Here is a 16,061-nt window from a genome sequence, read left to right on the forward strand (position 1 = left end):
GGCCTATCTATTGGGGTGAGTCGAAAATATGGTGGGGAGATGTAATCCGGATGGGGGGGCGGGAGGGGGTTTGTAAACAGCCCCAGAGAGGATCTTTAATCCGGACCCTGAATGCGAGGGCGAGTATTTAATCCGGAGTCCCTTTGTGCTTAATGCCGGGGATTCCCGAGTCTCAGGGAGACTCGTGTGCGGGGGGCGGCGGGGGGTCCCAGTCGGGGGAAGACTGAGCTTCATTAAGGGCTGAAATGTAATTTTCCTTCTCGGTCCGGAGCTGTGGCAGGTAAAGTGCCTACGTCTTGCCACGCCCACCCCGTGCCCTCCCGCAAGCTTGCTGTGGACACCCGTGTTACACAGGAGGAGGCATGTTCTCCTTTGCCGTTCGCACTGGGGGGCGGCGGCGGCGGGGAGAGAGGCGCCCGTGCCTTCTCCAGTCCCAGCGGATCGTTTGCCTACAGCTTGTCAAATCGGGGAGTGAGGTAGTTGTTATTCTGCCCCATATGCGGGCAGTGATCGCTGTCCTGGAGAAGGAGGGATGATTCCCCCAACTCCCTACTTGCATTCCTTCGTGAAGCCTCCATATGTGATTGCCCCCCACCTTGACAAATTCTCCCTACGGGGAAATGTGGTGATTTGTAGTTTATCCTCTTCCAACCAGATGAGAGATGTCTCGCTCCGAAGTTTACATTCAAAAGCAGGTGCCAAGCAGCAAGGATTTGTTGCAATGATAGGACTTCGAAATTCCTTTCCTCCACCCAGCTATCACCACCGAAGACTTCCCCTAATTTTCATTCCTAGGTAGGGAGATTACCTTTTAGGGATTAATTTAAAAGCAGTTATATACAGTTTTCTCCCATTGGTGAGGAAAAGCTTTATTGTGAGTGTATTGCTGCTGATATATTTACAATCTCACTTAGGCTTTGTGAAATTTCCCTCAGTCCGTACTATCCCAGTTTGAGAACAGCTCTGTTGCCGACTGTTCTGTTTCCTGGGAGTTGTTTGTGTTGTTCCTTCAACAGCAGGAATAATAAAAAGAACCAGTTCCTCACATACCAGTAGACAGCATAGATATAAAATATTCAGAGAAGCAGAGGAGCCATTGAAACAAAATCAAACACCTTGACCTATTTTGTACTACATTGGCTTTAAAGGTGTAGACAACTTCTAAACCTTTTGCCATAATAATCAAAATACGTTAACTTAAGTACAATGAGATAATAGTTATTCTTGATTTTCACATTTTCTCCTCTGTTCTTTTATCATAATATTTATTCCATTAAAATATCATCCCTTTCCTCTCATGATAAAATTAATATATTTTTGCCCCAGAGGCCCCTATCCTGTTCTCTCACCCACAAGTATTTTTTGTCACCACATCATGTTATTATCTCTTAATAAACATAAAATGCCATTACTTTGCATGGAGTTTTATGGAGATTAAATAAAAACATGGTTCCTGCTACAAAGATTGTAAAATCTAGGATACCTGAACTAGTGGAGAATCTCACTGGGAGTTCCATGCGGCTGCAGAGATCCACCCGTGGATGTCATTGTAGGACTGGGGCCTACAAGCCTAGAACAGGAATATAGACAGAGAAAGGTGGCTAGTGAAAGGAGAGATGAGGGAATCAACTGTATATTAAGGCAAAAGAAGAGGGGTTCTCAGGAGAGATTTGATGGTGCAATTTGAGGATGGATGGTGAACTGATAGAGTGGTGTTTCACATGTAGGGAATAGCATGTAAAAAGCAAGAGAAGGAGGAGAGGACAAAAAACAAGGTGAGAAGAGTGCAGGCCGTGAAATGAGGAGTAGAGACTTGACAAGTTGGTGGTGCCGAGCCTTAAAAGTGAAGATGAGGAGTTTAAACTTTAGAGGAAATGAATTTGAGGGAGTTGAATGGTCAAAACAGCAGCAATAGATTATTTAATCTTTTTATTGGGCGGGGGTTAAGAGAGAGTCAAGGATTTGTTTATAATAGTCCAGACAGGATAGAACTACGGCTTGAACCAGTTTTGACAGTGGAGAGAAACATAAAGGTGCAGATTTTATAAATGTTTTAAAGGCATAAGCAACAAGATTGGGCAAGTCTGTATATGAGCAGATAAAGGAAGGGAGGAGTGAAAGATTAACCAAGTCTGTGAGTGTGAGTGACCAATTCGAAAACAAAAACAGTAGAGTGGTGAGGATTAATGAAGAAAGGGAAAAGGCTAGAGAGTTAGGATCATAGGCTAGGAGTTCAGTTTTTGCCATGTTTCGTTTAAGGAAGCAGCAAGTCACCCATGAAGAGACAGGAAGGAATGAGGCCCTGGATGTAAGGGTAGAGGTAGATGTGAGAGTTATCAATACAGAGGTCGTAAGAAACCATGAGAGTTCATAAAGTCACGCAGGGGCAAGGGTAGAGAGGAAAAGAGAGGGGACCAAAGACAGTGAGTTTTCCTTGTCCTTCCATATGACAGCACCTGTACTACTGGAGCTGCCCTGAAAGAGAGTGTGTCAGATAGGGTTACCCCCTGGAGAAGATATAGGTTTCTATTTACATATGAATTAAATGTGATGACAAAAAGTAACTGTCAGTTTTATGCTAATGCCTAAATAAATATACAGTTGAGGCTGTTGAAAGTAGCATTTCCAGCAGGAAAGGATTTACATATTGTCTTGATTTCCCTGCAGGATCTCAAGTAATCTCCATTACAATTACAATACATTGTTTCCTTCAAAACTGTGTGGGGGCGAATTGCAGACGCCTATACCACACACAATGCCTTGCCAACCTTCAGTGTTTGATGTCAAGAACCTATGCTAATGCAGGGCTCCCACACAAGTTTTATTGCCAGAAGTACAGATCAGCAACATACTAATAAATGACAGCGCTACCAGTGAATTATGGAGGTCATCTCAAATAAATGACAATAGAAACTATAGTATCCTACCACACTGTATATTTTGTTTATACTATATTGATTAGAAAACAGGTATTAAAGAGAAAATGTACATATTAGTATTATGGTGTGTGACTCTCCGTGTAAAGTCATGCTAAATAAGAGGTAAATAAGACCATGTGACTTTACAGTTAGGAAAAACAGTCCAACATACGTACTAGTGTATTAATTAAATATCAGGCTGCTACAAACACAGCATTTCCCAAATATTGCTGAGATAGGTCAGGTATCTTTTATAAGGGAAGCTGAGTGACATCTGCTGATTTGTTTCATTTCTTTGAAGTCATTGCAGCTGAGACTGATGAATAAACAGGGTGTAACTTGCATCGCTGAGGTCCACAAGTGCGGAATAAAGTCAATTTATCTAATGGTTTGCATTTTATGCACACAGTATAAATCCACTTGCTCTAATGGCAAGCCCTAAGACCTTTGTAGCTTTTTGGCACACTGGCTTGGGTTACTTGCCTCTGTTCTATACCTGGGAAATCCATACTGAATTGTGCTTATCTCAGTGTTTTACATTTTTGTGCTTGATTATTGTTTGATTTGAAGGATATCATTTTTTCAGTCTTTTAACACAAATGTGCTCAGAAAGGATCCCACTTAAAAAGAATCAGCTCTTTATAGTGCCTGATCTTGATATTTTATCTCTCAGGGCTTTACTGAAAGGTCTTTCAGTGATCTCTCTGATGATTCTTTGATTGTCCTAATCTCTATTTTATGTTCAGTACTTAAGTTTATTTAAATGTATATAGTGAAATGTACATATAAAGACAAGTATGTGTTTGGATTTTAAACTAATGTATATAAATTTAAAACCCTCAACACTAGTGTGAAAGTATTTAGATTATTTTGGTTCTTGTTGTGTTAACAAGTAAAATTTTGGTTTCAAATACAGCAATTATCTTCCTTTCAAGAGCTGAGCTTCAGTTGGCTTTATATAACAGGGACCTGATTTTCAGAGATGTCGAACACTTGCAACTCAAACTGAAGACAGTAGGAGCTGCAGATGCTATTGTCTCTGAAATCAGACTCCAAGTATTTTAATGTTACAAAAGACCTTTTCTGAGATATGTGCCAATGCAATTTTTGAATCTGTGGAGATAAATTAGAAAATCTTTCTTTTATACATCAGAAAACTAGATGGAATTAAGAGATTTAACAGCTGAAATTTAAATACTGTAATACAGTACTTGTGATTTAGCAGGCTTAACTCATGAAGCTTGGCCTGCTGAGATCTTTTTTGGTAGCTCATTGGTTGCCACTTTGTTTCTGTAGAATTTAAGATCTTATTTAAAAAAAAAAAATTACTGTTCAGAATGTCTTTTCCAGGGGGAAAACCCTGTATGGGGAAAGGAAACAGGAACTGCTGACTCTGATTTTCCTAAGAATTGTCCTATTGGGGGAAAAGACAGAATTTACTTTCCTACGGAATTGGTTGGGTTCAGTTCTCTAAACCTGCAGATTGTGGAAGCACTATTGGAGGCAACTACATCATTATGGAGGCCTTTTGTCCCTCTGCACTCTATTGGGGCTGCCCAGGAATGCTGCCCCTAGACACTGATGGTTGTGGGTCACTGTGTAGGGGTCCACATTACCTGAGGTCTTATTATTGGCTCAGCATTGTCTTTCTCAGGGATGCCCCATCAGGTTTGAAGAGATTGTGCCACAGATACTTGCATGTATGGAATATATGAAGAAAGCTCTCTCCCCTTCCATGGCCCCATAAGGAAGATACCCTGGAAATGGGTCCCCCTGCTTTTGAAAGTGGAGGTACCTATCCAGCCCAAAGTTTCTAGCCCTTACAAATATGAACCTGTGCAGTGCTGCCTTTCTGAGTCTGCAGAGAGGGAGCTTGAAACTATAGCTCTGAATGATGGTAGAGAAACAAATAAAACCAAACACTTGGAAAATGTTTTGGATATACTGAAAACATCAATATTCTGATTCTTATAGAACTATACTTCACACCTTGAATACAGTGAATGTCCAGAATTCTTTCCCAGGTAAGAACACCAATTATTCATCCTTTTATTGCTGAACTGTATTACTACTTACCATTTTCACAAAATTATCAGGTTATTGTATTTATTCAATAGGGTTAAAAATCATAGAAGTTACATATGGAAAGGACAGACTAGGTCTGTGGAGCACCATCTATGGTCCTCCTCTTCAGTAAATTTATCGCATGAGTATTGACAAGAGTGGATTGTGGGATTAGGAGGGGAGAGATGGATGCATGTGCTGGTTAGGGCAAGCTGATCCAGAGTCGTCAGCTGCAGTTGGTCAAGGAAGTTGGTGGAAGGCACATACTAACTGCAATATTTATCACTATATCTAAGCATGAAGCCACAGCTTAACTTTCAACAACAGAGAAAATATTATATTCTGATTATATTCTGGAATTAGTAATACGTAACTTTGCAGCTGCTAGAGGATCAGAAGAGCTTTACAAACAAATGCAAGAATTTTAATGGTTAGCTCCACTGGAATAACCTTTTCCACTTGTGAACAAAAACTCCAGAACTGTAGACTCTTGGCCTTATGCTGAATGGATCAAAAATATCGAGACTTATAGACTTTAAGGTCAGAAGGGACCATCATAATTATCTAGTCTGACCCACTGCACATTGCAGGCTACAGAACCTCTCCCCCCCCCCCACTCCATAATAGACCCATAACCTCTGGCTGAGTCACTGAAGTCCTCAAAACATGACTTAAAGTTACAGAAAAGCCACCATTTACACTAGTTTTAATTTCCAAGTGACCCATGCTTCAGAGGAAGGTGAAACCCCCACAGAGTTTCTGCCAATCTGAGCCTGGGGAAATTGCTTCCCAAGCCTAAATATGGTGATCAGTTAGACCTTGATCATATGGGCAAGACCCACCAGACACCTGGAAAATAATTCTTTGTAATAACTCCAAGCCCTCCCCATCTGGTGTCCCGTCATCGGCTGTTGGAGATTGGCTACATGCCATTGTAGGCAGTCTCATCATACCATCCCCTCCATAAACTTATCAAACTCAGTTTTGAAGCCACTTAGGTTTTGTGCCCCCACTGCTTCCCTCGGAATAATTCAGAGACTTTCAAGGTGACAAAAATATTCAAATTATTTACAGACCTATGTTCAGTTGAACCTCCAAAAAGCTGAGGCCTAAACTGAGCTAGGACTGATTGTCTTATAATGTTCTGATCCAAGTATAGTGAAAGAAACTTTTTGCAGCTTTACTAATGCCCACTGATTGGCAGATATCCACTTCTATGAGGGCTGCTATTTGTGCAGGCTTCCTTTAAGTGTGTAAGTGCCAGAGTATGATATCCTCGCAGAGTAGAGGCTTAGATTGAGATTAATGAAGGGACCTAGGTATTGTAATGCTGAGCATCGCAGCACCTAATTTTTGGGCACCTAGAAAAATCACAGGAACAAAACTGCAATCCAAAAAGTCTAGGCTCCAGGCACAATGAATAGGGAGAAAGAAGTGCTTAAGAATGTGATCCTCAAAAGCCTGCACTCTAGGTGTGGTGCCACCTAAAATAGCCAATGGGAGATGCGGATGAAAGGGGCATGAGCTAAGCCCTGCTCCTCTCTTGGATTTAAGCGCCTTATCTGGGCTGCACGGAGGCGTCTACCTTTGCTTAGCGATCCATGAATAAGAACCTGACACCTGGGGTCTTTCTTCCAAGGAGCAGATATTTATCTTTCTGTGTATTTAGTAAAACATATGTGCACTTACACATATTTAGCTGATTAAACAAATTAGTTAGGGCCTTGCGAATCCTCCCAGGTTAGCAGTTGTGGCCCTCACAGCAAAGGGTTATGTACAGTTGCTGAAATATGTCATTTCTCCAAAAGCAGGTAGCTCATTGTTTAACAAGGAAAATATTTTGTAAAACTTATCAGCTGTTATGGTTTGTATAATAGCCAAATACTAGAAATGTAACAATAAATCTCCATTTAAAAGTAAGATTTATAGACCTTTAGGGCTTTTAAACTAGATCTGCTAGTCAGGCTTTCTATTACCAAGTTATGTTTAGTAGTCTCAGTTATTAGTTCCCAAATGAAGCTGGGAGATATTGTTCCAAGAATTTGGGACCTTATGCTTCTATGATGCCATTTTTAAACTGTAATTGAAACAGACTGATATCCAGAAGAAAATATTTTTCCTGATCTTTTTAAACATCTTTGTTATCTATGAAATTAGGATTTGTTTTCTAGAGTTTCCAAGTTGTAGACTGCAGACAGCAGGCTGGTCTATGGTGCTGACTCCTCCTCCTTGTTTCAGCTGCTTCTACGGTAATCAAGTGGCCCCACAAAGAAGAGCCTGGAAGCCTATAAAAGTAGCTGAAAATAAGGAAAAAACTACTTTAGCTGCCTCTTCTAGGTCAAGCTGCTTTCAGGGACCAAAGTCAGCAGTAGAACTGGATCCGCTATGGGAAAAGATGTGTCCAGTGGTGCAACTGGATCCACTATTGTGCAGTAGGTGGTTCTGACCAAGCAGTAAGGAAGGAAAGAGGAAGAAAAGGGAGCAAAGTAACAGAGCATGTGCACAACTGTTGGGAAAAGAGGGAGAGGGTGAGTGGTACATAAAGACATCCTCTCTATAAAAGTGTCCACACAATGAAAATGTTTCAGAGCCTATGCTATGTTTTCATCTAAATTTATTGGGCCTACTTTAACTGAGATTAATAGTCAAACTCCAGTTCACTTCAGTGGGAACAGGATTGGGTCCACTGCTGATACATTATAAGAACTGCCATTCCCAGGATGGAAGTTAGTCTCATGTTGACTTTTCAGTTTTTGTCAAATTGTTCAGGCCAATTCTATTGAAGATAGTGAAGGCTACAAAACTGTATTTACAGTTTGAACTAAAATTGGATTTGTAATGAACTGGCACAGAAGTTATGAATTGCATGGAAGATGTTAATCTGAGTTCTGGCTAACTTTTCTTTTTAGACTTTTACTCCATGACGATTAGGGGGCATTCTAAATTGTAGTAGTGTCCAAGCTAGGATAGGATTTTGTTGTTAAATGTAGACAACAGTGAAGGCTTCGGTACTTACGTTACTTTCCTGTGTCAAATAGACTGCAAAAAGGGCACTGTAAGGTTCCGTGTTTATTGTCTCTGTGATTCCAAATCATACCCACTCCCTTTTACTATTAATATTTTTTTCCACACTGGCCCTGAACACAGTGCCTGCGATTTCAAAATTGAACTGGGTTCTTTCTGCAAGCGGAATTCTGCTACTAGTTACATTAATGCAATCTCATTTCCCACAAATTCTGCACTTGGGTTTCTAGTTCTAGAATTTGTATGTAGAATCTTTATCATATATTGATAAATTAATTTCAAATAAATGAAGATGAACCTGTTTATGCCAGTAGCAAATTTGAGTATCATAAACAGAGTATATTATTGTTTTAATTCCTTTGTTCATCATGTGCAGAAGACAGATCAGTATACTACTGTGTAATGTCTCCAACAGATCTAGGACTTTAAAAACAACAGCTGGGCAAAACCTTTCGAATAAAGCAGATCAAACTTTTCTAGTTATAAAGCCAAATTGATGCCCACATCTTCACAATCCTTCAGAAAACAAGAGCAGGGAGTGGGTTTTTTCTAGGAAGGAATTTATGGTTTTATTCAAAACCATGCAGAACACTAAGGTTTCTTATAGTTGTAACCCAAAACCAAAGAAAGTGTGTCAGATTCTGCAGGGTTTCACTTTGAGTTTTCTGGTTTGTTTGAACTTGAAACACTGATTATTAAAGGTTGTGTGGGGACCAAAATGCAAAGAATTGACAAATTACATGCAAAGTGGATTTTGCATGATTCTAGTGGATTCCGGGGTGTCTTCCTTTGCCTCAGCACCCTTGCTCCCGCTTTGCTGCTGCTCCTCTTCCTCCTGCCTTGTTGAACTGGGCTCTGAAGTGTCCATGGTGGTACTCGGAGTGGAGGTGGGGTCACCCCCAAGTGTCACATCCAGCTCTTTGTAGAAACGGCAGGTCACAGGGGCAGCACTGGAGTGGCTGTTTGCCTCACGGACTTGGTGGTAGGCATTCCGCAGCTCCTTCACTTTAATCCTGCTGTGCAATGCGTCTCGGTCATGGCCCCTTTCCATCATGTCCCTTGATATCTGTCCGTAGGTATCAGAATTCCTATGGCTGGAGCGCAGCTGGGACTGGACAGCTTCCTCCCCCCAAACACTGATGAGGTCCAGCACCTTGCCATTGCTCTATACTGGGGATCGCCTGGCACGTGGAGGCATGGTCACCTGGAAAGATTCGCTGAGAGCACTCCACGCCTGGCTGAGCAAACAGAAAGGGGATTTTCAAAATTCCCAGAGAATTTAAAGGGCGGGTCTGACAGTTGGTCAACTGGGGGCAGGGCAGTAGAGTTCAAAGTGATGACCAGAGTGGCTAGAACAGGCATTGTGGGACACTTCTGGAGGCCGATCAGAGCACACTAACAGACCAAGGCATCCACACTAGTGCCGCGGCACTCCAGCGGGAGTGTACAAAACGTTATTCCACTTGCTGAGGTGGAGTACCAGGAGCGCTCTAGACATGGAGTCAGAGTGTTCTACGTGCCTTGCCAATTGTGGACAGGTAGTGAGCTAATGCGCTCGGGGCTTTTTTAATGCTCTGTAACTCGTAAGTGTAGCCAAGCCCGCAGTCTGTCTACACCCCTTACTCCCCAAATGCTAGCAGTGTCCTGGCTTTTCTTCTACTTCCTTTTGCTCCTGGACATCCTTTTCTTTTTCCTCTATGTCTTACCTCAACTGCTTTGTTTGTTTTTCTCAAATGTGCAGCGTGCTACCTAGTTCTCATCTAGTAGACATTTCTCTGCTCCTTTTGGCTCCCATCTCTGATAGCTCCTGGTGGCTTGCAGCCCATCTTGCTGTTCCCTTTGGTGGTGCAATAACTGACCCATACTGGAGGCAACAAGGATCGTTTGTGATGAAAAACTTGGATAGCTGTATAAACTTCTTGACTAAGGAAATGGAACTTGCAACCAGCTTTCTGCAGATCACCCCCGAGTGAGAGCTGTTGTGTTAGGCAGTCACTGGATAATCCCTTGAGTGAAGAGATTAGGTAGTTAACACACTAGAACTTTATAATTTAACAGCAGTTTTAGGTCCTTAGATCTTTTATGTATATTTTAAGTATTTTTTAAGTATTTATTTCTCCCTTCTGCTGTGGTTGGGTTTTGAAAGCATTTATTTTGAGAGATTACTTTTCATGTTAATATGGAGACTGGTGCATCTTCAGCATTACGGGGGGGGGGGGGGGGAAGCAAGCACTCAGAGTCAAATATGCTGTACAGTTTCCTATTATGGCAGAGGGTTTGAGGGCAGAGTGAAGTGCTCTAGTAAGATTAGGCAATAAAAACATACTAGAATAACACTGTTTTGGAAACTGATTTATTATACGTATTACAAAGCAGTCAGGAGTTATTGTTAAAATTACAGATAGAACAGCCAGTACATTTGGGGAATGTGTGCAGGTTCTGAAGAAAATCCATTTATTAACCTTCCTTGCTATGAAAATTTATAGCTGATAAATCTGTTACAGACACAAATACAAATGAGGCAGAATATGTTTTAAAGCATAGGTTCTCAACATCAGGCTCACAACTCACCCATCCCTTTTCTATGGCTAGATGGAGAGGCCCCAAAACTTTTCTTTTGTAATATGGGGTCACAATATGAAAAAAGGTTGATAACCATAGTTTTAAAGGAACTATTGATCACAGTAATCTAGTGGTTTCATTATTTGCTTACAAGTGTTCCTTCTTTTCCCCCCCAAGACTGGTGGTACTAATCTAACCACAGGTAAAATTCTTCTGTGATGCACTAGCTAGGGCTGGGCTTTGTTTCAGGAAAGAGCTATCCCATTAAAACAAACTCTAGTTAATTTTACATGCACAGTTAGTTATTAAAACATGCAATCTTCCCTAAGCAATTTTGACAGCAGCATGGTTGTAGGGATATTCAAAGTACCCACTAAATTTTGATTGAAGTCAATTTCTCATTGACTAATGGGAGCAGGATCTAACTCCTCAAGCCCCTCATGAGTCAACGGGTATTTCTCTGACTCAGTTTTCACACAGTACTTACGGTTTTGCTCCTTCACTATGCCCATTAAGTGTAAAATTATTCATTTTTTTAGTATCTTTCATTAGATTTCAAAATATATTATGAAAAGGTAGATGTCCTCATTTTATCCAACTAAAGAGCAATCAAGGGATTTGTCCAATATTATTCATTTGACAGAACTGGAAACAGAACTTAGAAATGCTGATATCCAGCCATTTGTGTGACGGATATGGCAATATCCTGCAATGTCCTTAAAATACCTTATAGTATGAAGTTTATGTATTATTGTGTGCTGGGATTGTATGTAACTTCTTTATGGGGGAGGTGTGACAGAGATTGTAACATCCTGCAGTATTTTTGGGATCCATTGTTTAAAATGAATGGTTTATGTATGATTGTGTTATTCCAGGTGGGAGGGAAGCTCATCCAGGAACTAAAAACGGTGGGTGGTGATTAAGGCAAATCAGCCAGTTTGTAACCACCTCAAAGCAGTATCTCCTCCTGGGGAGGCTCACATATATTAAATCAACCAGTTTCTCTCGAGACCAACAGACAAAGAAAGGACTTTTGGATAGTCTGAGATTAAACTGACTCAAGGCCTTCTTTCTGATCCAGCAAACATACAGAACCTTTCTATCCAACAGAGGGGGACCCCAATCCTTAGTAGGTCAAGTTCTTCCAAACTTTCCCTAAGGCACCTATACGATTAATGGGTGACCTCTGATAAGCTTATTAGTATGTGGTAGGTTTTTATTCTTAATGTTTTCTCTGTAATTTCTGTGTGCTTATATAAAGAGCTGAGTGGTAATTTGTGACTGCTGTCAATTACACATGTTCCTAGCTTTCAAAGAGAAAGCAAAACTCAGATGGTGGCCCGTTTAGGCAGTCTGGCTTGCTGGGAATATTAGAGTGTAATCAGGGAACTATGCAGCTTGAAAAAACACCAGTGAGAAGGATAAAGATGTGTTTGTCTCAGAAGAGAAGTGATGGGTGAGGAGCCTAGAGCAGGTGTCCTTGAGGGATCACAGAAAGGGAATACAGGTGTACTTGCCCTGAACAGAGAAAACTTGCTCCAACCAGTATTCCATACAGCGTAGCAATACAATTTTATAAATCACTCTCCAGGGATGGGTGAAGGTTTTGAAGTTGGGTTTAAAGCCTTACAACTGAAAGGAAACAAAGAGAAATGAAAGGCAAAGAGTACAGACGTGATGTATCACTGTCATCTTAGATCTGTTCTGTGAAAACAGAAGTAAAAGCACAGTATCAACAAATACAATTTAATGTAAGAAATAAGGACTTGAGTTGATAGCTCTTAATAACAAACCCTCAGTATGTTCACTTTTAAAGTATCACCCCCACCCCACACATGCCTGTTCGAAAAGACAAAATCAGATGCACTTATAATATTGAACATCAACAATGCATTTTATTTCCCCTACTCCTCCAAACCCCATTTCAAAAATGCTCTCCAATAAAAATGTTGTCTCTCTCACCCTCCAATAATAATTATACTTCTAAAGAGCAGAGCAGGTAAAATTGAAAATGTGATGATAGTTCTGAATAAATGAGGGCCTCCCCAACCCCGCCTTAGTGTATCAGTTATATTTAAAAAGGTTTCCCATAGTATCTATGTTTAAATGAGTATCCCTAAACAGAAGATCAGAGGGGGATAGGAATGAAGGTACGGAAGGCTTGGGGCATGAAAGAATTAACTTTGAAAAATTCTTCCTTTTTAGAGAAATTTTTCCCATCCACTTCTTACTGTAAAAAGTTTAATTTTGAAGTAGTTTGATTACATTGTCTACAACTTTATGCAAACATTTAAATGATAGAATAGCTTAGTGTTTTGTAAACGGACAAATTACAAATGAAAGATGAACAGCTATCAATTGAAATATCTAGTGACTAGTTCAAAAATTAGCACTAGTAACTAGTGTCTTCGTATTTCGTAGTCCAAGTAAGTGTTGATCCTTTAAATAAACTGTAAAATTACACAAGCTGCTACTTAGTCCAAAATAACCTGTAAAGTATTTTAAGCAAGGTTATACCATCTTAAGTGTTTTATTTTAAAGGAGTAATCTGTAAAAATTTTTACTCAATTTTAAAATTTGGCTTTACAAAGTTTAGAGACGTGTTTAACCAGGCAGTGCAGATCTTAAACTTTTAACTAGGCCTGTCAATTAATCGCAGTTATCTCATGCGATTAACTAAAAAAAAAAAAATCATGATTAATCTCACTGTTAAACAATAGAATACCAATTGAAATGTATTAAATATTTTGGATGTTTCTTCATTTTCAAATATATTGATTTCTATTAAACCCAGAATACAAAGTGCACAGTGCTCACTTTATATTTATTACGAATACTTTCACTGTAAAAATGACAAAAGAAATAATTTTTCAATTCACCTCATACACGTACTGTAGTGCAATCTTTTTATTGTGAAAGTGTAACTTACAAATGTAGATTTGTTTGTTACATAACTGCACTCAAAAACAAAACAATGTAAAACTTTAGATCCTACAAGTCCACTCAGTCCTACTTGTTCAGCCGATTGCTAAGAGAAACAAGTTTGCTTACAGTATACGGGAGATACTGCTGCCTGCTTCTTAATTACAATGTCACCTGAAAGCGAGAACAGGCGTTCACATGGCACTTTTGTAGCCGGCGTTGCAAGGTATTTACGTGCCAGCTATGCTAACCATTCGTATGCCCCTTCATGCTTTGGCCACCATTCCAGAGGACTTGCTTCCATGCTGATGACGCTTATTTAAAAAAAAAATAATGCATCAATTAAATTTGTGACTGAACTCCTTGGGGGAGATTTGTATGTCTCCTGTTCTGTTTACCCACTTTCTGAGATATATTTCATGTTATAGAAGTCTCGGATGATGACCCAGCACATGTTCATTTTAAGAACACTTTCACAGCAGATTTGATAAAATGCAAAGAAGGTATCAATGTGAGATGTCTAAAAATAGCTACAGCACTCCACCCAAGGTTTAAGAATCTGAGATGCCGTCCAAAATCTGAGAGGGACGAGGTGTGGAGCATGCTTTCAAAAGTCTTTAAAAAAGCAACACTTAGATGCGGAAGCTATAGAACCTGAACCCCAAAAAAAGAAAATGAACCTTCTGCTGGTGGCATCTGACTCAGATGATGAAAATGTACATGCGTCGGTCTGCTTTGCTTTGGATCGTTATCGAACAGAACGCATCATCAGCATGGACGCATTTGTAATGGTGGTTGAAGCATGAAGGGACATATGAATCTTGAGGGCATCTGGAATGTAAATATCTTGCAATGCCGGCTACAACAGTGCCATGTGAATGCCTTTTCTCACTTTCAGGTGACATTGTAAACAAGAATTGGGCAGCATTATCTTCCTGCAAATTGTACCCAAACTTGTTTGTCTGAGTGATTGGCTGAAGCAGGACTGAGTGGACTTGTAGACACTAAAGTTTTACATTTTATTTTTGAATGCAGGTTTTTTTGGACATAATTCTATATTTGTAAGTTCATGACAGAGATTTCGTTATAGAGATTTCACTACAGTACTTGTATAAGGTGAACTGAAAAATACTATTTCTTTTGAGTTTTATAGTGCAAACATTTAATCAAAAATAAATATAAAGTGAGGACTGTACACTTTGTATTCTGTGTTGTAGTTTAAATCAGTATTTGAAAATGTAGTACACCTCCAAAAATATACTAATAAATGGTATTCCATTATTTAACAATGTGATTAATTGCGTGATTAATCATGAATAATTTTTTTTAATTGTGAGATTAATCACAATTTTTTTAATTGCTTGACAGCTCTCCTTTTAACTAGATTGTGTGGGTGTTTTTTTTCTGTTTGTCTATTTGGGTTTTTTTTTTAAGCCTGTTTTCCAGTAATAGTTGAACACGTGATTTAGAGAGGCAATTATATCTTCTCACTCACTTCCCGTTGTTGAAGTGACTTCATTAATAATCCCATCATATGAAGTTTGACAAAAGAGTGGTGCACCTTTTAGAGTATAGGGTGGTACTTTACAAAACTATAATCTCTGTTGTGCTGATTGGTGTGCTTCGAATTCAGGATGAATTTATCATTCCAAGAGTCATTTTCCTTTTATTAACTTTCCTTTTCCAAATCAGAGTTTATGCTCCATCCAGCTTTAGTATAATAATTGAAAAAAGCATGGATTTACAGAAGGCACCTATAGTGAAGCCAGGTGCATTGACTCTGGCAGAAACTGATGGACAAAAATGGTGTAAGGAAAGTGGGTAGACCAATACCCACAATATTTCAAAATTGTAATTTGCTTGTTATATTAACATTTTTTTCTTCATTGTTGGCAGTCACCCATTTGTAGTTACTTCCTCCTTTTATGAATTAAGAGTCAGATTCTACATTCAAGTGAATATTCTGGTCTTATTTCATATAGTGTTTTATTTATATTTTAAAAAGTGATGCAATGTTTTTTGGCACATGTACAAGATACAACAATTCAGACTAATGTCCAAAACCCCCAAACCGCTCTAGACCTTTCCCCTTCAAATCTCTTCCATCCAATTCTGAATCTCTTTTCACCCAGCAAAAGCCTGGGAGAGCAAATGAGCCTTGCAAAGTGAGTAGAAGGTTAACAGATTTGGGATCTGGAGTATACAGATGACAAGATAATGCAATGGTCAAGCACCTTTCACTGATAATGTCTGGTTTCCACTCTCCTTGTGATTAAGCCATGAGACTCTTAGCCCAGCACTTCATTTATCAGCTGATCAGTTGAGATGCAGTCTTTGAAGTAGATTGGACACAGTCTTTAAGGCTTCAGCAGTTAAAAATGATCTATGGCACTCTTCAACCAAGAATCTCAGAGCACTTGAAGTATGAATGGCAATGAATTAAACATCACAGCACCCTGAGGTAGGTATTCTACCCATTTTACAGATTGAAAAGTAAGGCACAGAGAGGTTAAGTGACTTGCCATCGGCTATAAGTAAGTCTGACAGAGGCAGAAGAGAAACCAATTTGAC

The 16,061-nt window shown here is 39.6% G+C and overlaps 1 protein-coding gene across 1 annotated transcript in view; it reads left to right on the forward strand.

The window, feature by feature from the left end:
- Positions 1-659: 659 nt before the first annotated feature.
- The window catches only part of CCDC73 (coiled-coil domain containing 73), a 232,569-nt gene continuing 217,167 nt past the window's right edge, over positions 660-16,061 (forward strand). The window contains exons 1-2 of the mRNA XM_074956669.1: positions 660-795; positions 4,893-4,942. The gene's annotated coding sequence lies outside the window, so the exon portion shown is untranslated. The remainder of the gene's footprint in view (positions 796-4,892; positions 4,943-16,061) is intronic.

Source organism: Natator depressus, chromosome 6, assembly GCF_965152275.1.
Source record: "Natator depressus isolate rNatDep1 chromosome 6, rNatDep2.hap1, whole genome shotgun sequence".
Classification (NCBI taxonomy): Eukaryota; Metazoa; Chordata; order Testudines; family Cheloniidae; genus Natator; species Natator depressus.